The sequence below is a fragment of the Protopterus annectens genome, chromosome 4.part1 (assembly GCF_019279795.1).
Source record: "Protopterus annectens isolate FY-2018-M chromosome 4.part1, PAN1.0, whole genome shotgun sequence".
Lineage (NCBI taxonomy): Eukaryota > Metazoa > Chordata > Ceratodontiformes > Protopteridae > Protopterus > Protopterus annectens.
In genome coordinates this window covers 579,730,622-579,755,456 of record NC_056734.1, presented here as the reverse complement: position 1 = coordinate 579,755,456, position 24,835 = coordinate 579,730,622, and positions in this window count along the sequence as shown.

Here is a 24,835-nt window from a genome sequence, read left to right as displayed (position 1 = left end):
TCCACACCTCTTCCAGCCTTTAATGTGACCCATGACAGGTATAGTTCAATTGTAAAACCAAGCATCTGTACTCATGTATTGCACCTACAAGGCAGGCCACCTGTGAGGGCAGCAGATGTCCTATCAGCATGATGTTTCTGTCAGGTATGATACCTCATGCTGCCATATGTGTCAGTACACTCACTGTGGCCTATTTGGCTATAATATCACATACATGAGCATTGTAAAGGCACACAAACCACTTATCACCATGTATAGGTTTCAGACATATGGATATTCCAGACACATCTGTACAGAGGACTGTACAATAGTTTAACCTGCTGCCATGTGAGGCAGATGTTGTTACCACACTATATAATGTAATGGCAGTGGAAGATGGTCACCAGCAGTGTACGGTATACACATCAAAATGGTATAAGCCACACATGATATGATCCTCACACACAGAGACACACTTGCCAGTATTAGGATTAGAACTCCTGCCTATCTAGGTATTCCTACTATAGTGCTATGCAGTTATCATATGCGACACAGAGCTTACATTTCCACCTCTTTCAAAGGTACTTCTAAGGTGGGACATCAACAGGTCGACTAAGTTGGAGTGAAGAGGAGTGTAAAGGGTAGTATACAGGTCAAAAATGGTATGAGCCAGACAGTACATGATTCATACACACACACACTTGCCAGTATTGGGATTAGAACACCTGCCTATCTAGGTATGTCTACTATAGTGTTACGCAGTTACCGCACACGCTACAGAGCTTACTGAACTTTCACATGGCTAAAGCTGGTGATAACTGCACAGCTGTGGTAAAGTATTCCAGGTGGCAGACAGTCTGCCTTCTGTTCCAGCCATACATCATGCTAGGTCTATCTTGCACTTCAACTAGCATTATGGCTTGGCACTTCACCAGGTAATTGCATCAAGAAGTGTGGCACACCTGGGAGCCGTCAGCAGTTCTCGTTCATCATAGATGTAGCCCCAGTACTTACTAGTTATGTCCATGCCTCCTGGCATGTTTGAGGGGCAGTTATCTATGCTTTCACCCATTAACCTGGTGCAATTGTCTATTCTGGGGCACTGTTGTAACTGCCTCATGTACACAGACAACCCTCCCCTCTAAACTCCAAACACTCAGACCTGTGAGGGTTACCCATATATCACCCAATGTAGACATATGCACTCTCCAACAAAGACTGGACTAGCAGGTCAAGAGGATAAGATCAACACCTGCACCACACAATGTGAAACATGTAGCTCACCATGACACCCACTTTGACAGCCATGACATACAGTGAAAAGCCACACATCCACCTTCCCAGAGGCACTCAATGGACATTTACTCAGCACAGATCAGCAAGGCAGACACCCACTCAGACATCGCGACATGGCACATGCCAAGGGACACATTTAACCTACAATGCATGCCCCCAACCTAAGGTCCTAAGGCTAACCACCTTGCACAATACAGTGATCATGGGCAACTCAATACTGAGGCACACACATCCCACTTACTAAGCTGAACATGGAGCAGGTAATAGCCAAATATCTATCACAGCCCAGTATCTAACACATGACACAGTCACTCATGTCGCTTCACAACAACTAGGAGTATCACTCCATATCCATGTGGGTGTGAATGACATGGGACAGACCTCCCCGGACTACATGACAGGAGGCATGGTTGAAGTCTCTGAATATGTGGTCCAGGCAGGTGTGACAGTAGCCCTGGGCAGTGTACCACATTCACCCAGAATGATGATGTGGTACTATCAACAGATGACTGACTGCAACATTGGCTTACGTGTTATGCGTCATTCTCAGGGTATCCAGAACCTCTCTGCCTGGGATAACATGATTGACAGAACCCAATGACTTCCCACGGAAGTCCTACATCTGTCACCGCTGGGTTGTCAGGTACTGGCTAAATGTCTTGCCAACCCTATGGTGCCTTATTAGGCAGTGTTCCTAATGTTATTACCACCATAACAGCTACACATGTATGCAATCTGAGGGTCATGCTGCTCAACAGTGGACATCTGTCAGGATGCAGTCACCCATAGCAGTCATCAGAGTGGAGGACACATGTCTGCTGTAATGGAGAGGTGGTTCACAGCAGCAGACAGCAGACCTGCAGTATCAGGCTATGATGCATTCCACAGCTGTCAGCCCCCAAACATGGACCACACCACACCTCCACAGGTGGTGTTGTCTCCATATTCATTATGGATAGGAACACCTCCAGGCTAGTATCCCATCATAATGCATTGGGGATACTTCCGGTACAACTGCCTTGGAGTAAAAGTGCAATCCAGACCATAGCCTGCTCTGGTTCCACATCTATGTCCCTAGACTGTCAATGCACATTCCTCAACACACTGCCATCTATGATGGTCCAATGCAACACTGACATAGTAGTGTGAGTCTTCAACTACCCCTCCATCATCTGGGGAATGTAGATAAAGCGCCAGTACAGTGGCCCAACACTTCTGGAATTCATCATTTCCATTGCCCTAGACCAGCTCATACTGACCCCTGGTAGAGGATGCAACAACCTTGACCTGTGTTGACCACTTAAATATGGGACTGTTGCTCATCAACAGATGTCAATCCCTGCCTGGTGAGATTCACATAGGCTGTAATTATCATGGAATTCAAAATGTCAGCCACACCTCCCACAAAGATAACCACCTGGAAAAACCTCTCCAAGGCTGACTTTGCAGCCATGAAAACAGGGGTGGATGTCTTCACTGTACCCATGGCAATGAGAAATAGCTGCATGACTATGGAATCATACACATAGGCACTCTGCAAACCGGTACATGAATGCATGGTACTAGCCAGAACCAACAGAACTCGGACACTGTCCTCCAAACACTGGGAGACAATGTGATGGTCCCCTGCCATTACTGAAGTGCACATCAGAAGGACAACACTATTGCAGGGAAAGGTGGTGGCCCGTGACCGTTGAACTCCCTTATTAGCCTCAAACACAACTTTGGATCCCTCATGAAATCCCAGACAGGCATCTATGGCAGCAGAGATGCAGCAGACACTGACGACAGTCACAACAGCTTTTGATAGTTACATCAACAACCTTCACAGCATTAAACACAAGTGCTGTGAGTTACTGCACAAAGCTAATACCTATCCTGAGACAACAGATATTGGCCACAGTCTTGGCAACACATTCAGTGTCAGCTTTACCCCTCTTTCCCCCCACAAGTGAAGTGCTGAGTGAATGTGTTCTCACATGCTGTATCCTATTTTCGTTCTAGGCATCTGTGTGTCACCAGGATGTGGCAGTGTGGTAACACATCCACCATGTCATAGGCATTGGTACAGTATGTGCATGGTAATCCCTGGTCTGTAACACAGTGATTGCATATGCCTCACAGATTATAGGGCTGAGGGTTGTACATAGGTATATGTTGATTTACATCATCTGTTGTAGAATGGAGAATGGTACATTTTCTTGTTTGGACACACCTCTGATTGCCAATAACCACAGCCACAGGAGATATTCATCAACCAAACACACTGGGATTACTATTTACACACACAAACCCTTGCCAGTACTGAGATCCATAGGTTAATTGCTTCATAGGTATGTAGTAGGTGAATGGACCTGAAGGCTGTAAAAGGCTAGCCCAAGGGAATACCCTGGCATCAGGCCACATGAAAATAGTCCTCAGTGTGGCTCAGGAGTATAGTCACTGGACTGGTCCCCAGGGGTGGGTATTGTATTCCCATCCACTCATCCAGATTTCTATTGTGGGTGGCCAGTGATGTGCACTGCTTCCCATGTATGTGATTTATATTCCATAACATGGACAGTGTCTGGGTTGTGCACATGTCCCACATGCATGTTCTTTTAAGTGTGCAAGTGTGCTTGAGGTCTCTGGGGCATGTTTTGTGGCCAGATTGGCATCCTCTGATGTAGCATTCCTGTCCTGGTTTTGTGAGACCTGGCTATGTAACGGAGGTAGTGACTGCACCTACATTGACAGTATGATATAGGTATTCATTGGAGTTATTAGAGTCTGTCCATACAGGGCATGTGTATAATGCATGTTATTCCCTTTGTGGGGTACATTTACAGACTCTACAGTTGTTGCAGGCATCCAGTGGGGAACATGGCAAAAGGGCCACTGTACACATTGATTGGGCTACTGAGGGGATGGAACAGGGTGCCATGTCCTTTTACTTGCTGGGTAACACACACTCAGTCAGGAGATGGAACACATCAAAGTACTTTCTGATGTCAGTGTCACTGTTGTGGTCAACAGGCACGTAGTCCACTGCAATCACACTGGGGTACTGTGAAGCAATATGCAGGGGAACTACTGATATAGTGGTTGTTGCCTAGCCAAGTGTGTTTGTGTATGATTCGTGGGTGGAAAGTGGTCTCTTGAGTATTAGAAGGGTTGCCTATAATTGTTCACTAATCCATACTGTCACATAGTCATTGAACATGGCACTAGACATTTAGGGCTATGGACTGTCTACACCAACCTCTATGGTGTTTGACAACTGTCGGCCTTGTAATGTGGACATTGGGACATATACTTGGTCCTCAACATAATAATTTAGCAAAACCCACCTCCCAGTGGATCCTGTTATTACACAATCACACCAACCCCCACACAGGACACAGATTTCACACACACACACACACACACACACACACACACACACACACACACACACACACACAAGCCAGTACTGAGTTTCTAACCCCTACCTAGCTATGTATTGCTACTACAGTATTATGCATTTATCGCACGTGCTACGGAGCTTATAGGATAGATGTTGTCCCAAGGTACTTCTAAGGTGAGGAACATCACCAGCCCTTGTAAATACTGGCACTGGGTGATGTAGCGGGTGAGAGATTCCACAAAATATTTTACCCTACACACATTTACCAGAAATGATGTTCAAACCTCTAACTATCTTTTTGGACCATTATGTTACTCATTTACCACATGCACAACTGACCTTTCATAGTTTAGGGTTGCCAACATGTACTTCTAAGATGAATGACATCTGCAGGACTGCTAAAGTCAGGCACTGAGATGTGTACTGGGTGCAAATGGGGCCAAATTCTTTGAGGTATGGACAGATATATGTAGACAGATGTACACACACAAACACTTGCCAGGAATGAGATTCAAATCCCTACCTAGGTAGATATTGCTACTACATCACTGCACATTTATCGCATGCGCCACGGAGTTTACATGGTGGAGAGCTATGCAAAGGTATCTTTGAAGGTGAGTGACATCAGCAGCAGTGCTAAAGGAGGGGTAAGGGAAGTTTAGTGAGTGTGAATGGCCTCAACCACATTCATCTAGAAACACACACAAACACACACACACACACACACACACAACTTTACATTTGACAGGACTGAGATTACAACTGCTACATGGGTACCTACTTGTACTGTAGTGTTACACAGTTATCACAAGCACCACTGAGACTATAGGGCTGAGGGCTAACCAAAGGTATTTCTACAGTGAATGATATCATCACATCATGTGATATAGGCCAATGGGATGTGTAGTGGGTGGGACAGGCCTCATAATGGGATTCTCTCTGTCGCGGTCTGTGTTTCTCTTCCCCACATCTCAGTGTGTGTATATTTGACATATTATATTATGTTGGCCTTAGATATGTGCGAGTATTCCGATCCAATGTGTGTATGTGTGTGTGTGAAGTATCAATGATGTACAAATTTGCTGTGTTTGTGCATAGACAGCTGCGAATAACCGATATCTGTAGTCCACTGTGCTGTGAGACATGGGCTTCATTTCTCTAAGTGTAGGCGCATGCCCAGTATGACCTTCTATATTGAGTGTATGCATCCATTCCAAGGAGGAATGGACTCCAGTTCAGGGTTTTGTGTGCTACAGCTACACCTAGCAACCTGTTTCTACAGGATACCTGTAGATAGGTTGCCAATATGGAGACACAATGGGCTTAACATACGGGGGATACTGTAACTATTGCTGTCTGTGCTGCTTTTGTGACATGTTTGGTTGTAGCATAGATTTTCTGACATATGTACCGTTTTACACTGTGATGTGTCATGTCATCAACTACTGACAGTTATCATTCTTTGCTCACAGTTATTTACAGGGAAATACAAGATGAATGAAGCTGAGACCAATATTCTGAGGCATATAGACTACACATTCTGGCACACATCTGCCATTGTGGAGGGGTAGCTACAGACAATAGACTGCTGATTCTGTGTAAATGGTCCAGCACCTTGTTAATATGCTGGCTGGGGGTCCCCTCCTTGTGCTTTTCTCAACTGCACGGAATGACCATATCCTGCTGGGGCTATACCTCTCAGCTGTACAGATACACCCAGGTTATCCAGAGGCAAGACTCTTATATCTGGTCAGTTTACCTTTACATTGTGGTTTACAAGTGGTTTTGTGGCTATTTATTCATGGGTTTGCAGTCGGGAGTAGTATGGGCGGACATTAGTGTTTCAGACTTCACACACTCCATGACATCCATGCTTCTACACCACCCCCCTGTTATTCTCTCCTCCACCTAATATTATGTAAGCAATATCTCGGTGGTATCCCTGTAGTTGGGCCTTTATCCCAGTAGTATTTATGGCCTGATCCACAGTCCTTACAGTAGGACATAGGGAGGAATGCTACTGGCATGTGTCAACATGGTCTTGCATTTGTTTTCCGTTTGCTGTGTTAGGTTGTTAGTTGGGACCCCCTGACATTCCATACATTGGCACTCTGGCTGAGGCATGGGCCTTTGCCAGAGGACTGCAGGCCACTTGAGAGTGCTGCAGGCCATCTGTTACTGCATTTCTACATGAGATTGTGGGGGGGGGGTACAACTGCAGACTTTAACATTTGAAATGATTGTACTGGTATTTTGGTTACTCCGTTGGCTTCCATTTCATACTGTATTGTGACCTGTCATGCAGACAGTAGGCGTATCAGTAGAGTACACATGTTACATCTTAATGGCATATATTTTAGTTTCAGACTTCTTGCCCTTCAGAACTAGAATGCAACTGCCAGACCTGTTGTAGTATTGTCTGTGTAGGTCTGGTGGGGGGCCTTAGCCCAGCCTTTCTTCATGGTCATCTACAACTGTCCTGCTAGGTGAGGCTGGTGGTGGGTATGTGACCCTCAGACATCCATGTGTGTGACCTATTGACACCCATGGTTCTTTAGGCCATCACATGTACTCAGTGGCGGCTGATGACTTCACATCAAAGGGGGGCTGCAGGAGACAGCTGAATGGGTGGAGTCAATGGGAAGGGGTGTGGCCAACTAGAAAGGCGAGGAGCTATGTTCAAAACCACAAAAACTAACTAAATACACTATCCTGGGTACCAAACCGTCATTATGAGAGTCCAATCAAGACAAAATGAAGTGCAGAAGAATAAAAATATTTCAATGCATTGGCTGCATGACAGCTTACTTAATATCTAGATGTAAACAAAAAGGTTGTGAGGCATGAAAAAATAAATTACTTTTTAAATACATTAATGGAATGCCAGTCAAAATCAAGTACAAGTAAAACAAGCAGCACTCAACTCTAACCATTCTTGCACTGCAGTTCTAATTATAATTTATATTCAGCTTTATTAAAGTACCAAGTAACATGCTGAAAGAAGAAATCTCTGATGCCCCCACTTGTAAAAATGTTTCTTATCCAAAAAAAGACCTGCTGCCTGAGAACTATCTACTTGTTTCATGGGGAAAACATGATCAAAGTAAAAAATGAAAAGCAAACAAGAAATAAGCTCAAGATACATTGCTTAAAAGGATTACTGTACAGGTTATGGACCACACAATTGGCATTCTGTTTAGTTTACGGGTAAAGCCTGCATTTCAATACCCGAGGCCTATACATTATCTAGTTAAGTATTCTCTACATGGCAACAACAGAAAGGCTTTCAATGTTGGCAATTCTTTAACAGTATGCTTATTAAAGCTTACTTGCATCTTACGATCTCAGCCAAGCTTACCTGATGATGGTCATTAAAGTATTGCTACTTAAACACAGAGCAACAGGCACTTTGAGTAATAAGCATAAATCAAGAGTACAAAAAATATGACAGAAACCAGACCACTCTGCAAAAATCAAGGACAGATGAAAAGCCACTCTAGTTCTTGTGTCTACCTTGGATGGGGGGGGGGGATACTCTGCACATTTACACTGCATAACTACTCCTTGCCTTGCTTCGACACATCCAGAGTCACTACATGGGGGAGTGGGGTGCAACAAGTATGTCATAATTTGAAATGTCTCTGGCTGACTGTGATGGCCCAGACACATTTGTCATAACTCTCAACCTCAGAGCAAGAAATCTGGACAAAGCATACAAAGAAGTGAGACAAAGGCCCAAAAATAAGGACAATTTTTAAAATATTGCTCTTATAAACTTAGAAAGATAATAGAATAGGTCTTGCATTAGTATGAATTTTCTGAAGGGTATGAAATCTGAAACTCAAATGTCTGTCATTATTTTCTAACTTCAGTCTTTAATGATTTGTCACTAATTTGCCAAAAAAAAAAGAACCAAAAATGTGATGTAAAAATATAAAATAGCCACACAATACAGCTGAAGAAGGGACACTTTAATATTAGTACTGTTAACTTGAGTAGCTGACAAAATAAAAGAATCTACATGCATTTCTGAAATAAAAGTAATCTATAACTCTGATTATTACAGTTATTTCTTAATTGTAAACCCTCCATGTTTTCTTCCAAAATTGCTATTTTGCGGAGGGATTATTAGGGGAAGAGCAACATTTTGAGCCAAAATCAGGAACAGTTGAGAGGTTTGGCTATGCCTAATTCTATAAAGCAATGTATTTGCATGTACCTCTCAACTTGTTAATGCAATAAATCTGGACAAGGCCAAATATATTGGGGGAACATATAAACAGTACTAAAAATTGTTCTTGTATAAACTGAGACAGTTGATAGAACAACAGGTCTTACTTTAGCATGCATTTTTCTGAAGGTTATAAAGTCTGAAACTCAGTGTCATTTAGTGACTTAATTCCTAAATGATTTTGCCAGAAAAGAAAACCACAAATTTTATGAGGAACAAACCAAAAATAAGAAGCAAAAATCTATTCATTCTTTGAAAATCTGGACAGTTGGGAGGTATAGTTCAGCTGGGGCTGTCTAAGTTTGCCACCCTTCCCCCTCACAAAATCATGGAGCCTCCCCCTGCAGCCATTCCAATGATCCATTACTTGGCTATTTCACTCCATTTACCATAAACACTAATGTGCATACTGATTTACTTCTATGATTCGTTTGAAAGTTTTATATTGCATTTTACAGCACAAACACTAAGACATCTGCTAAACAAACTTAGCATTAAATCATCCCTGCCCTTGAAACTCACATTCATTGAAACAGCATTGAAACCCACATTCAAAGAAAATACATTTTACCAGTGGCAGATAAAGATTAATTCTGGGCTGTTTTCAAATCATAGGCCACTTGCATATGAAACATACATGTGCTCTCTGATACACCTTCCTCCTATTGTTTTGAACATTTTTCCAGTAAACAATGAAACAAAATGCATGCACCAATAATGACAAAACTGCCCAGTTCAGAACATTTCCATCATAATTCTACTCAAACTTCTACAGTCCACCATTAACAGTAAATATGCACAATTCTACAGTCCACCATTATCAGTAAATATGCACAATTCTACAGTCCACCATTATCAGTAAACATGCACAATCTCTGAAGAAGTAAAAAAGCCATCTAAATAATTACACATTAAATAAATCTGTAACTAATGAAGAGGTTACTGCTAGCAAACACCTTTATATTTCATGGTTTCATCGAAAAATAAAGCGTCTGATGCCCCTGAGGAATAAATTGCCTATATTACATTAAAAATGATAAGCTAGTAATATTGCAATAGGAAATGGATGGCAAACTGATAACAGGCTCATATTTAGTATCTTAACTTTTTCAGTACGGCAGCATTCACCCCTTGTGGGAGTAGAACCAACAACCTTCTGCTTGGGCCATCCTTTCCCCTGATTCTGAGAGTCAGGTAATAGGGAGTGGCCCACACTGATGTTCCTGTAGGACAACCTACCCTCTCCTTATGCAAAGGACCCCATTCCTCCTTGGTGACTTGCCAAGCTCCACAAATGTGACTTTCCAAAGGAAGATTTAGCAGGTGCCTCATGACCTCACAGTCTGCTTAGGCTCATACTCCATGGGTGAGGCACCTCATGTTCCTGCTGGGTGTCACCAAAGTTGCAGTCCTGAGTTACCTCCCTACTCCCCAGGATAGGCAAACCAGCAGTGGACAGTCATGCCAGTCTTACTCAGCCAGCTCCCACGGATACCTGAGCTGGTAATTGAACTTAAATAGTCTACAACATAGTCAGAATTTTATTCTTCCTTGCCATGGAGACAACATCTCCAATAACTTCTGAGTTAACCATTACTGTCACTTCAGTCTCAGAATTGCTTTCCTAAACAGTGAATGTCTGCTGAGTAATGCTGGTTTGTATAACTGATGTGTTGCTGCGACTCCATGCTAGGTATTGAAGACAAATGGCTAAAACCAAGCTGCTCTTCACCCTTTCCAAATAAAAGGAGTAGATTTTGAATAGGATTCAGAAGATGGGCACTCTTGACGAGTGTCTCCCCTTAATCTACTTTTAGAAAGAGCGCTCCAAACAAAATCTTCATAAATAATTAATTAGGTGGTTTGCCATGCTGTTGTAAACTTCAACATTTTTATTTTTATGGTTTATTTTATCATTTGCTGTGATCTGTGTCTGAGTGTTTTTAAGTAATGCTTATAATGGTGCTTGGTAGATAAGCACATAAATAAACTTGAACTTGTACAGTCTTTCAGTGCTGAGAATGCCAGCAGTCTTAATAAACTGACATTTATGACCGGTTGAGGAACAATGATAATACTGTAAACTGATGAAATGTGATTGCCACTGTGCTGGTTCTGTATTAGATGTGCAAAATTATTAACATGCACTGGAAATGTCAGCATGTGGCTGTGAGTTGAAGGGGAGCCAGACATGTGGCCCAGCACTGTTAAGTTGTACTAGCCTGGCAGTTTATCTCCTTTAGCACATATTTCAGTATCATTATTCTGCACTAATGGGTGGGATCTCAAACCATTATTGCTTAAAAAGTAAAGCTTTTTCTAAGTGGTCTGCCATCTTCTCACCTGTCAGGGTTCAGGAAAAAAGGTAATACCTCAATCACCCTGGTCTCATTGATACTCATAGTCTTCCAGAATGTATTTATTGCCTTTCATACTGGTGCTGTATCACTCTAGAACCCAGAGTAGTTCACTATGCCTCTGGAGGTCTTTCCTGTATAACGTGAAACACTCACCATACATGGAATTCTGAATTAGGGACAATATTAATCATAATCACCCACCAATATTATCAAAAATTAAAAATGTACAATTGTGTTGCAGCTGGAAAAGTGAATCATGAGCTACAATACTTATTTTAATTCTGTACCTTCACTCTGTTGTTCTTCTAACTTCTTTTCTTTCTTCTTCTTTCTTCTTCTGTTCTTCCTTCAGGCTAGCACAGGCTGCACACAGCTGACAAAATCCACCCAAATAAAAAAAAAATTAAAATCCAATGCCAAATAAATTAAATCGGTCACGAATTAATCCACAAGTCAAGCCCACAACTGACTGATTGATTCTCGCTCTTTTCCCAGCACATAAAGCCCGGGAAGAGAGCGACAACCAATCAGCAGCATTTAGCCCAGCAAGCACATCATGACGTTCCTGCGGACGTCGCAGTCTGAGCCCCTTCCAATTCTATGTGGTTTGGAACCGCATAGACTTCTGGGCATCACAATGATGCCTTCATTACTCCACTGGGCTGCAATCAAAACAAAAAAAAATCTGTTTAAAACCACCGCAGCCCGAGGCGGTTAAAGTGCGCATGCGCGTACTTCTGAGTTGCGGACTCAAATTTTGTATTAAAGTTAAAAAAAAAAAACATCTGCTACACACAAGAAAAGGTATTTTTTTTTTTTTTACATTTTCTTCTTTTTAGCTGAGGGGGCTGCAGTCCGATGCCACGAGCCGCCCCTGCATGTACTGTGGTGGGGGTTGTCACCTTGTGTAGTGCTGCCTTATATGCTGATACCAGTGTTTATGAATTTCCTGCTGTCCCATATAGCTGTCTGCTGCTATACCATTCAGCCACCTGATTCTCTTGCATGCTTGCATCCATATCATACATACAAGTATGAGAACATACTACTCCATTCAGTAATTGATAGGAAGCGTGACTTACCTTGTTGCTGTGCCAATACTGAAGACAGTGCTGGAGAGCTGACTATGTTGGATGCACATAGTACACTCCCTATACATGGTAAAGCACAGGTAGTGTCATGTTTGGCATCCCTTTTACTGTATGTGCGAGTCAGAGGAGTCAGAGAGAGGTATCAGTCCCTGGGTCCCTACAGTGTCAGTGTGTGCTATGCATTGCCTCTTTGTCAAGGAATGGGCATACTGTGCATGCCTCCTTCTGCCTGCAGGGGCAGGCTCAGGATGTTCCTTCTCCGAGTCCCTCTGTGCTTGTGCTGGCCTTGTCAATGATGGGGGGCTGTGTGGCCCTGGCCCGTGCTGTTCCTGCTGCAGCTGTTTCTGCAGGATCATAATGTGGCATGGCACATACTATGTACATTTGTGTACATGTAGCTGGAGAGTACTGCAAGGCTCCACCGGGTATGTCAAGGCAGTGGAACCGTGACTTGAGCATCCCACACACACACTCTACAATGATGCTGGTTTGTGCGTGTGCCTCATTATGGTGTTCTTGTTCAGGTGTGTGTGCATTTCTGATGGGTATCATCAGCCACGGCTCCAGTGCATAACCAACATCCCCCACTAGATGGCCATATGGGATGTCCTCCCCGGCAAACGCCTGATACAGCTGTGAGCAATGTCAGATGTGAGAGTTGTGATAGCTTCCAAGGCTGCCAGCACACACATGCATGATAATGCACTGGGCATCGCATGACCTGGCAGTTGATGGAGGGGAAGCCCTTGCAGTTTATGTAGACCCTGCCCCACTCACCGGGTGGTGCTTTGATGTGGATGTGCGTGCAGTCTATAGCACCAACTACCTCAGGTATTCTGCTATTCAGTGGAAGAGACATACATCTGGTCAGTGCCTCACGGGCACTGGGGAAATATATGTGCTCATTGGCATGTTGTGTCATGGCGTCCAGATGCTGATGCCTGTGAGACCCCCATGATATCCCCAGTTGGTCTTTGGAAGATACCTGTGGCTAGTATTCTTAAGCCTGGACATACATTGGTATCCACTGGGATGGGTTCCTCTCTATTAGTTCTATGTGTGAGGTGTGGCTGGCACAGCTCAACGATTTGCTGTAGAATGTCCCTCTCCACCCTATAGCGCTCTATCTCCAACTCATGTAGGCCCTGGTAGGTTACCTTGGGTCTGTACACTCTTCTCCTCCTCCTCACTGTGGGTCAGTGGTCAGCATTCTCCTCCTCAAAACCCTCAGTCTCTAGCACATATTGATGGAGTAAAGCAGCCTCTAACATTTTTTGTTAGTTTTGCCAGTTAAAAATCCCCGTCTGTGTACACCGGTGGTGTGGAGTCTGTAGGGTGTTTGCATAGTTTATATTAGTGTGCTGGGCTGCTGCATGTGTAATTGGCTGATTATGATACGTTCCACCTGCCAGCTATGCTAGTTCTCCTTGATTGCCTTCCTAGTGCTGTTTCCATTTCCCAGTTTCTCCCTATTTAAGCCGCGAGGAGCGCCGCACATACCCAGTGCTCAAATGTAAACAGTGCTGCCATTTCCTCTTTTTTTTTGTTGTTTAAATCCTGCACAGCATGCACACCTGTTTAGGCTATATACACAGTGCTCAGGCACATCTGACACACCCCCTTCCTTAGCTGTGCTTAGTTAAGGGCAAACATGGGCCACAGAGCTACAATGAGCTTACAAGCATGACACATCCCATTATGAAGTCATTCAGCTCTTAGACTTGCACTGTTGTATTGCTGTACCTACACAGTTAGGTGCAAGCTGACACCTTGAAGAAATCTGTGATTCAGTATAACTCCTCTCATTTGCATACCCCATTGTGTAGTTCATTAGTTACTGCACTTAAACGGACCCTTTCCCCTCGACAACCAGTGCTCCCTGGTATTTACATTCTGCATGTCATTGACTATAATGGCAAAATATATAATTAACTTTTCTTTTTTTTTTTTTTTTTTATATTTTCGGCAATATCCCATTTGCATGCCGCTGCCCAAGCTGAAATGGCTGAGAGTGGCCAAAAAAAAAGTTTAATTTAAAAAAAAAAAAAACTGTTTAATGCCAATGGCCTTATATTTGGCCATTGGCATATATTTGTTTAACTGTAATACATGCTTTCCACGAGCTGTCCTGCTTCCATTTGTTCAGATGCAGAAATGTATTCAGTTACTAACTGAATACATTTCTGCTCTGACACTGATCCTGCACAGAGTCCGCCCAGCTTCGTGGATAGCAAAATCACCTAATTTGCATGTTTTTTTTACCAGCAGATGAGGTGATTTGCATTCCGCATGGCTTTCCATGCAGGAACAGTGTAGGGCCGCTTGTGCCCGTGAAAATGGCATGTACCTGGATCGCAAAGCGGCCATTTTCCATGCAGGAGTGGCTACACTGTTCCTGCATGGAAATCAGCCATTCATCAATCTGGGGGAAAGTCTTTTTTGCAGATCAAATTAGGTTGACAGCTGTGTACAACAAAGATCGCTTGCCAAACGTGTGTTTCATCATTCTGTTGGTATGCAAGTTTAATAATATAAAACAATAATAGAGATAACTGGTATTTTAAAGGATCAGAGTTAATGATTATATAGGCAATAAATCAGGTTTTGGATTGGAGATACAAAAATTCAGTGTCATAGCTCAGGCTATGATGGTCCATAGACACAGTAGCGTAGCTAGGATGGGGTGGAAAGGGCAACTGCCCCAGGTGCAGTGTGTTAGAGGGCAGAATACAATCGCCAGCTATCATCGCGATCACTCAGCGTACTTTATCGTGAAATCTGAGAGCTGTAGTGTTCTATGCGTGGTCTAAATGTAGCAATTGCATGCCACAATTTAAATGTAAAATAAATACATACATAAATAAATAAATAAAGCAAACTTGAGAAATGTAGTGTTCCATGTTGGATGTAAACTGTAGCAACTGCTTGCTACAGATTAGAGAAAAAAATTAAACTAAAACCCGAGTACCCTAGTACTCCATGTGATGGGTATAAACCGTAGCAACTGTTTGCTACAGTCTAAAGATCTATTTTTTTTAAACTCAGATTTAAGTGCCATAGCACTCTGTGCAGGGTGTAAACTATAGCAACTGTTTTTCTACAGTTTAAAATAAAAAATAGTGTGTATGTGTGTGTTTGTATTTTTTTTTTTTTTTTTTACTGCAAAATAAGGAAGGAAGCTTGGGGTCAGGGCACAGAAACAGGACCTGAATGGCTGGGGCAGGAGGCAGCAGTTAATTGTTGTGCACAGATATAGCTTTTTAACGACCAGGAAAATTGCAAAGAAATGTTCAATAATGTCAAAAGGTGCACTGCCAGTTTTAACTAATTGCTGTGCAGGGATACAACGTACTTAATTACGAGGACCACTGCTATGAACTTTTCAGGGTAGCAATTTTAGGAACCATTCTGCAAAATTCTTATGTGCTATTGCACAACACCATTTGGAAATGTGTATCAGTTATTTTCTTAAACATGCATGTTATTCAAAACTTACTACAAATATGTGGTTTTAATTATTTTGTGAAAATGTAGGTTATTGTAATTAGTACCTGTGATTACTGTATTGTATTTACTTAATTACTTTTGTCATACCTTGTCACATATGTACCTTTTAGAGCTTTTCTCCTCGGGTCTCCTCTGAAAAAGGGCATCTGCCCAGTCAGGCTAACCTGGTCAAATAAATAAATAAACCATATTTTACATCAGAGTTGCAAAAATCCTTTTTTACAGTTCAAGTGGTGGTTGTCTTTACAATATATATTGAACCATGGAGCTTAAAGTGTTATGTTTTGGCAGAGTTATTAGCATTTTTAGGAAATTAATCTTGAAAAGGTGTTCTCCATTTAACTGAAAAGGCATGATTAGTGTAGTGTAGTGTAGCTTATTGTGACATGGGAGAAGGGTGTATAAAAGGAAAAAGGAAAATGGAGACTGGAGAATATCGCTGGAGGATTTATCTAGAGCCCTCATCTGATGCACAAGTTACTAGCAATCAGACTAGTTCATAGGCTGCTACTAGCTATCAAGTCCAGCAAACCATTAAGGAGCCTAATACAAATTCACAATTTCCCCAAAGCACTGTCTGGTTAAGTGGCTTGTTCAAGGTCACACAGTAAGCAAATGAAGGCTATGGGAATCAAACCCTGGACCTCAGGATGTCGCTCATTAAGAGCGCACAGTCTTAATCCTCTGCATTAACTGCCAGGGTGTTTGCCTTGTCCGATTTAGAACAAAATTTAGGTTATCTTTAATAAATATCCATACATAACTATTCCTCAGCTTTTTGGTTGTACCAAATATATATATGACTAAAATGCTATAGATATATATATATATATATATATATATATATATATATATATATATATATAAGCTTCTCCTAAAATTAGTTATTGGAGTGTAGTTTTCCTCTTCCAGAGATATGGCTAAGTTAATTAACTGATCCACTATAAATAACTAATACTGTAGGTTTATTTTTTTTTTAATTCTATTTAATGATAATGTTTAAAATAACTTATAATACAGAGTCCTATTAGTTCAATTATTTTCTGAAAGAAAAATCTGATATTGACCTACAACTAAGGAATAATAACAGAGGATAAAAATTAAAGACTTAATACAAATTATTGAGAAATGCACCTTATGCCTAATGTCAAGTTTAGATGTGGTTATATTTGTATTAAATTATAGATTTCCTTTAAAAAGATCTCATAGAGATTAGCTATGAAGCCAAAAATGAAAAAAAAAATCACTGCAGGCAGATGAAGCCTTAAGAGCACTTCCTTTCTGCTAGTTTGTTTGTTTATAGAAATCACATAAATTATTTACAAAATTCACTGTGGTATCCTAGACAGCTCTAAGAAAAAAACTGGTTGCTGCAGCTGTGTATTTATGGACTATTAAACATGCAATGTTTTCATCTGCAATCCTTTAAAAGGAAGATATAAGCAAATGGCTGATTGTAATGGTATGCAGTTTAGCTGTTAATGTGGTGACACCTTCCTGCTTGTGTGATTGCACTTTCACAAGAAATAAATAAATAAAAATACAAGGATTATCATTTAAGAGAACAAATGTTAAAATAAAGTGGAAACAGCAGTATGTTAGGCTGGTTATTTGTCAAATTTATTTAATTATTTGAATCAGAGTTAGGTGGACTGAGCAATTAAAACCTTGTTGACCACAAGCTAGTGTGTGCAGCAGTAAAACATTCATTATACATTTAATATAAAAATGTACATATGAAAGCAAATGTGTCATTAAAAACAATTATTTCAGGTCTTTGGGATGTTGAAGGCTGAAGATTTATTGTTATGGATTACCCAGGTTAAAAGAACCACAAATGCAACAAATGACACATTAGTGAATATACAATTCACACTTGCCACAAATGCAACAAATGACAAATTAGTGAATATATGATTCACACTTTTCACAAATGCAACAAATGACAACTTAGTGAACATATGATTCACACTTGGATACACTTCCTGCTGAAGAAATTTCTCATAATTATAAGAGGGATGGCTGCTGCCTTGTACTCACTAGGATAAGCTTCATCTGTCACATCAATGAATGGTGTGCTGGTTGCGGGACTGAAGCAGACAGCTAACCAGAGTGCTTCTATGTTTATCAAATAGCTGTAGGTGTAAATCTTGCAGTCATTTATTACCTCTTTCATTCAGTCTCATTTTTTTATTTATTCTTTTTTGACTGGATTAGTCCCACTAGTATAGTGGTTTCTTTTCAAGGGAGCCATGAGGTGGCATGTCTACTGCTTGGGGAAATTTGGCTCGGGCATAAAATAACTTTTCCTACTCCTTTGACAGGTGCCATGGCATCTTTTGCATCCACCCAAGCTACCACCAATGAAAGCAGGACCTGAGTTTAACATCTCATCCTAATGGCTCATATTACCCATTTAATCCAATTCAGTGTTGCAGGCAATATAAATCTGTTCTTGGACTCACTGGGCACAACACAGAATAATCCTCAATGGGGTGTCAAACCATCACAGAATATACACATTCACTCCATACTCACTCATCTCACACAGCATGAACAACCAAGGGCAACTTGGAGGAATGCATGAAGGTACATCATCGGAATGTATGTAGAAGTTACAATGCAAAACGTACTTTGTAATGTGGCTTGATACAGAAACATTCCAAAGTCAGTTTGCATGTTCTTCTAATTTCTACAAACAGATCTGTGTTTCCAGCAAATTATTCATTCATACGGTGAGACAAAACAAACAAAAATAATGGATGAATAGTCCATTCTACATCCACACCACCAAACGCATGATTAACTTGTGTATTTCAAGACACAGGGCTCACTTGATGGAATAGCAAAGTTTCACTCCATTTTAAAAAATCATTAATGGCTTTAATAAAAGGTGAGGTGATGTGAGGTTTGCTAAAGGCAGGTAAAAAGGCTGTTTCATTATCTGATTCCCCAAGGAAATCTCAGACCTCAAGATGCAGAAGAAGAACCAAAATGCTGAAAAGTAATGCCCAAAAACACACACATGGGTTAGTGATTTTGTGTGTGGGGGGGGATGCTCCCTGCATCTTTGATCTGGGGGCAATCATCCCCACACCCACCCAAACTCATGTGCCAACTGCATGATCAAACAAACACAAAGAAGGGAAAATCTGCCATAACAAAGTAGTCACTGCCAGAACACACACAAACCACAGCGGTAGTGATTTTCTATCTAAAATAGTGACCACCACTGTGTTCCTCACTATCTTGTGTTTTGGGTATTTGACACTCAAATTTCATCTCAGCTACCCATAAATAAACCTATTAAAAGAAGAAATGTTAGTATTTCAGTTTCATGCTCCACCATCCATTTAACTACAAACGCATATGAGGTAGCACCATCAGAAAAAGTCCATATATATTGCTCTTCTATGATAGCATTTTCTGCATCAACCTAGACAACTATTGTCCCTCTTTGTACTGCCTGCTAAATAATGTGTGATACAAATGGGAACATTTCTGCATAGAAATGGCTGTTTTATTTATGATACTCCGAGACAGGCAAACACAAGTCTGGACACAACACACAGCAGTGTGTACTGAAAGGGGCATACGGCACAAAGTGCTGCACCTTGTTCCATGTGACATGAAGGTGCATGACAGATTCACTACAGTGGACAAGTATAGGACTCTGAAGTGCACATAGGCCAATACTGCTCCTCCCCAAGTTGCTTCCTTGGTGACTTGTTTCAGTAGCTGGTTAAAATCTCAAGCTATAATCATATAAGAGGAACTGACTTGAATAGTAAAAAATTACTTTGTTGAATGAAAGAATAAGAGTAGATGGTAACTATTTAACACTCAGAATCAAGTTGCACTTTCACATGGTGCTAACTGCGCTTTGATATGCAACTCTGCAGTATTTGTAGATTTAGACTGTACTGTACTGGGTCAGGCTTCCAAAACATCAGATATCTAATACAGCCATTCTGCAAGCTGAATCTCTAAAGATGACGTGTACCACACACAGAACAAATGTTTTCGTCATATAGAAAGTATCACTGTTAAATGCACTACATTCCCAAGAACAAAAATAATAAAGTTTGCTTCCAAAGGGGGGGGGGGGGGGGTTGAGACTGCAAATGACTTGAATTAATTCTGCTTACTCAAAGTTCCACATACGTTGGCTGCTCATTATGAGTGGGAAAGGGGTTTCAGCCATGACGTCAGCTGTATTATGCCCTCCATCTAGCCCAAGATTTACTTCAGTAAGCAGAGAAATTTTAATCTGACTGTTTCTTTAACTAGATTTCAACAATACTGCCATCTGCACAGCATTTCTCACTTTCACAACCTTGACAACATGTAAATATTGTTTTTAATGGAGAGAATATTGGAAAGATTTTGCTAAGTTCTCCACATCAGTGAGTACAGCAAAACAATGCAACAAAATGGTTTAATATAAACAGGTAGATCGATATACTTTATCCAGTGGATGTTAGTACATGTTTATTGTAGTCAGTTATGTGGACAAGTTAGGAAAATGCTTCGACTGCCCACTTGTTTATTCTTCATCTTCTTCTGCTTGTGCTCCCATGGCAAACAAGTCATTAGCGAGGAGCTGCCGTACAGTGATTATTGCAATTACTTTATAGCTGTCCTATGTAATATTTGCAGTCTGTACCTGGCATACCTACATGTGGTCAGGATAAAAGGCTTGCTGTACCACAGCAGTAACCAAAGTAAACATGGAGTCAGTTATGGGGCTTCATGGTAAAGATCAGAATTTGCACTGCTGTCCATCACTGTAACCCCCATATTCCTTATTTGGTCATGTCTCAGTACTGCAAGCCAGTGTCCCCTGTGCTCCTTCATTGTTGATATTTGTTAATGTAGCCTTCTAGAGTCCTCATCAGATGATAGGTTGGGTAGTACGTCAAAAAACACATCAATCTAATTCACCTATGAAATGTTTTAGCCGCATACTCTCTCTGCTGCTTAATGTGGTAATCTCCCACTTCATAGCTGTTTATATCTGGGATTAATATACTTTTTTTTATACAAAACATATTAAAAATTTCTAACTGCATTCTTTGAAGATTTCTAGTACATACTTATACAGAGGGGAGGAATTTATGTGTTTACTTGTGCATACTTTATATCTGGCAGTTAGCACATGGTGGCACACAGTGGTGCAGTGGTTAGCATTGTGGCCTCACAGCCAGAGGTTCTGTGGTTCGATTCTTGGCTGTGGTGCATTTTCAGAGTCTACGTGTCCTCCCTGCATTCGTATGGGATTCCTCCGAGTGCTCTGGTTTCCTCCTACACTCCAAAGACATGTGTCTGGAGCATTTTTCCCTGGGTCTTCGCTGAAAATGGGCTCTGTCCCAGTTGGACTTTCCCAGTAAACAAATGCTAAATAACTAACATAAATAAATAAATACATACAAATAAATACAATTAGGGCTCTAAGCTATTAACAAGATGATCGCTGTGCTCAAGTTATAGAATTTGATTCTTTTCACTTCCATTTGCTGCATGACTGAGCAAGTCACTTAACCAGACAGTGTTCCCAGGTCAAGCCTGAAAAGGAACACCTTTGCCCAGAGGGCTTACCTGATAACAGATGCCTAAAAATAGAAATAAGCTAGAAAAAGCTTTCTAGGTAGATCACTTTTTTCAGTTATGGCTCAGGGAGAAAGGCTCCTGAGAGAACCTTTTAAAACTGCTGTCAAGATACATTATGGAAAGGCATACCACGATGAAAAATACACTGTGATGCTTAGAGTAACAGCAAATCAGAGGTTAAGCAGGTGTCACTTGGAGAGGTAATTTGACGAGAACCTTTTGTACCTGAGCTTACAGTTTTGTTTACTAAGAACATTCCATTTTTATGGATTACTTGAAATAATGCTGACAATAAAAATTCATGAAGTGCATCATACCAGGTGTACCTTCAGAAAGGTATTAAAAATAGTATGTACCTGCTGTTTCAGCTCAAGTTTTAAACAGTCAGCAAAAATAAGAAGCTCTATTCATCATGTGTCACGATGCTGTAAAGAACAATATTTCAAGTGCTGCATTTAAACATTGTACTGATAGTCAGCATAAGCAATTTAATAATAATTCACTAACACATTTGCCTGAAATTTTATAATATGATTCCCAGCAATAAATTATATTAGTCTTCACACATCAGTGATTAGAACTTCAGTGAAATTTTTGCTCAATGTACATAAACTATATTCATACATAGTTCTGCTTTTTTCTCCCAACTATGGAAACATGAACAAGTTTAGTAGGATTTGCTAGCAGCTAAAGTAAGAGTTGTGGGGGATTATTTCCTAAAATTAAAAAGCTCAGCTATTCACTGGTCTGTTACCAACAGTGACCTGTCGACATTTTTAGTTTGTTAGGATTCATTATTTCTTGCAGAATAGCCTTTTGCCTCATGCTTCAGCACTGTAAACACGTGTGCACTTAGCATGTAATGGGATACTCATATGTTTCCAGTATAGGAATGGCAGTACATTAATATCTGGCATTCATCTGATAAATAACTTTTTTACAATGTACCACAGTTCAGTGTTATCACCTTTATAGGTTTGAAAAAACAGATTATTTTTTTAGAATATCTCCAGTCCAGTACTAACTGCAGAGCATATTCCACTAACTGCTAAAGTGTTGAATTATTGCTGTGATGCAAGGCAAAAGATATGCAGAAAAATGTCTTGCAGACCAAAGTAAGGCTATGCTTGCTCAAATATGTTACTGCAAAGAAAACCACAGAAGCTGACAGAAGACAACAAAAGAATATGGAAAATGTAACAGGGATGCACAGCACAATGAATAAGGAGGTATCACACATATACATACACACATACACCCACAGCCATCTGAAATACTTGAACATAGACAATATTAAACTCAGACAGGATAGGGAGGATACAGTAAAGCAATCTACACAACTCCAGATATCTCCAGTTATCATTACATGTTACTTTATCAGCGAACTTGTACTAGGATATAAATGTCATGAAAATAAAATATTAGCCCTGAGTGGATGCGAACCTATTATGATGTTCAGGTATATTCTCTTAAACACAGCATTAACAATATTGATTGGGTAAAGGAAACACATATCAGGGGAATGTTACCCAAGAACAGACAGGTAGCAGAAATCTAAAGACCTCAGGGGAATTGAACAAAGGACACAATGATAGTATCAAACACAGCAGTTACAAGTGGGGGCATTGCAGATGTCATACTAAAGGCTGCAAAGAAATATATATAAGGGGGAATACTATAAAAAATGAAATGGGAAGTAGAGATGGAAACAGACTTCATGGGAATCAAACCCAAGAGTATTTGCAGTGACAGTCTCTTAATCACAACATTAATATGTTAGGCCACTGCAGAAGTCATACTGAAATGAGTCAGGAAAACACACATCAGGAGAATGTTAGATATGAACAAAATAGTGGCAGAAAGTTAAAATAAAAAGTATCAAATCCTTCAACAAGGCACATGTCTACTGAAAAGTACTTAAAAATATAAAAAGTACACCAACAGGAAAAAAGCAGCAGCCAGAGAGTCCAAAATACTTTATTTCACAGCACACAAGATGAGCAACTGTAAAAGGTTAAAGCATAAAATTAAATTTAAAAGAGCTTTTCATCCCACAGAAGTGAATAAACCAGGACTTCATCAGAACTAGTATGTACATCGATATGGAAACTATATGTTGTGACCCTAATCACATGATGTATAATTAATGTTAGTTGTACATTTTTAAAGAGTCCCACACAAAAATTCAAAAACCAGTAAGAATAAAACCAAACTACAGTAGACTCCCTCTTATCCGAACTGCTGGGACCAGACCTCTGGCTGGATAAACGAATGGCTGGTTAATCAGAAAAAGCATATAGAATAGCATTTATAGGTTATAAACTAGCTAGAATAACAGAATTTGTGTTCGTATGTATTTTTCTAAAGAATATGACGTCCAAAATTCAAATGTCTGTCATTATTTAGCCTAGAGGAAGCAGAAGTGTTGTTCTTCTCTGTTGCCTTTTGCAAGACTATGGCAAAAATTTCATGGCCGGTTAAAGAGAGGCCAGATAAGAGAGAGAGTCTACTGTAGATTAATACAGATGCCATTGCAATAAATACAATAAATAGACAGCTTAAATGAAACTTTTATAAATATATATATATATATATATATATATATATATATATATATATATAAACACGCATACATATACACATATATACATACATACACACACACATATATATATATATATATATATATATATATATATATATATATATATATATATATATACACACATATACATACACACATTTTAAATGAATTTTGCTATGCCCTTTTTCGAGGTTAGTATTCTGTGCCTCTGTCTAACAGTGACACAGAAGTGATACCCGGGGTAAACCAATGATCTCCCATCCACTCAACAAGATTCCTCTTGAAGAGAGTCAATGAGGGACTCTGCCTAACCTGGACTGGGATTTTATTCCAGAGTGAAGAGAGCCTCTGGGTTATGAATCTGTCCCTCCAGCATGTCCTATTTATTTCAGTGCTGAGGATCAAGTCTCTCGAGCACATAGCTCGATGGGATTTGGATTTTCTGAGGTGCAGCATGTCCATTAATTCTGGGTTGGACATGGCTTTATAAGTCAGGCACAGATCGCCTCTGAGCAGGCAGTATGCCACTGAGTAGAGCTGGAGTTTCTTTAACCGGGCAGCATATGGCATCTGTTTGAGCCCTTTGATCCTCTTGGTGAGGTACTTTTGGGGTCTTTCCAGTTGCTGCAGGTGTCTGGTAAGGTACATCCCAAAAGGGGTATTGTACTCAATTATGGGCCTGATGAGGGATGAGTAAAGAGGCACGATGACCTCCCCTGATCTAGATGTGAATCCCTTCATGATTAGGTGGGCTATTTAAAATATTTTTCTAACCACTTTGGCCACGTGGTT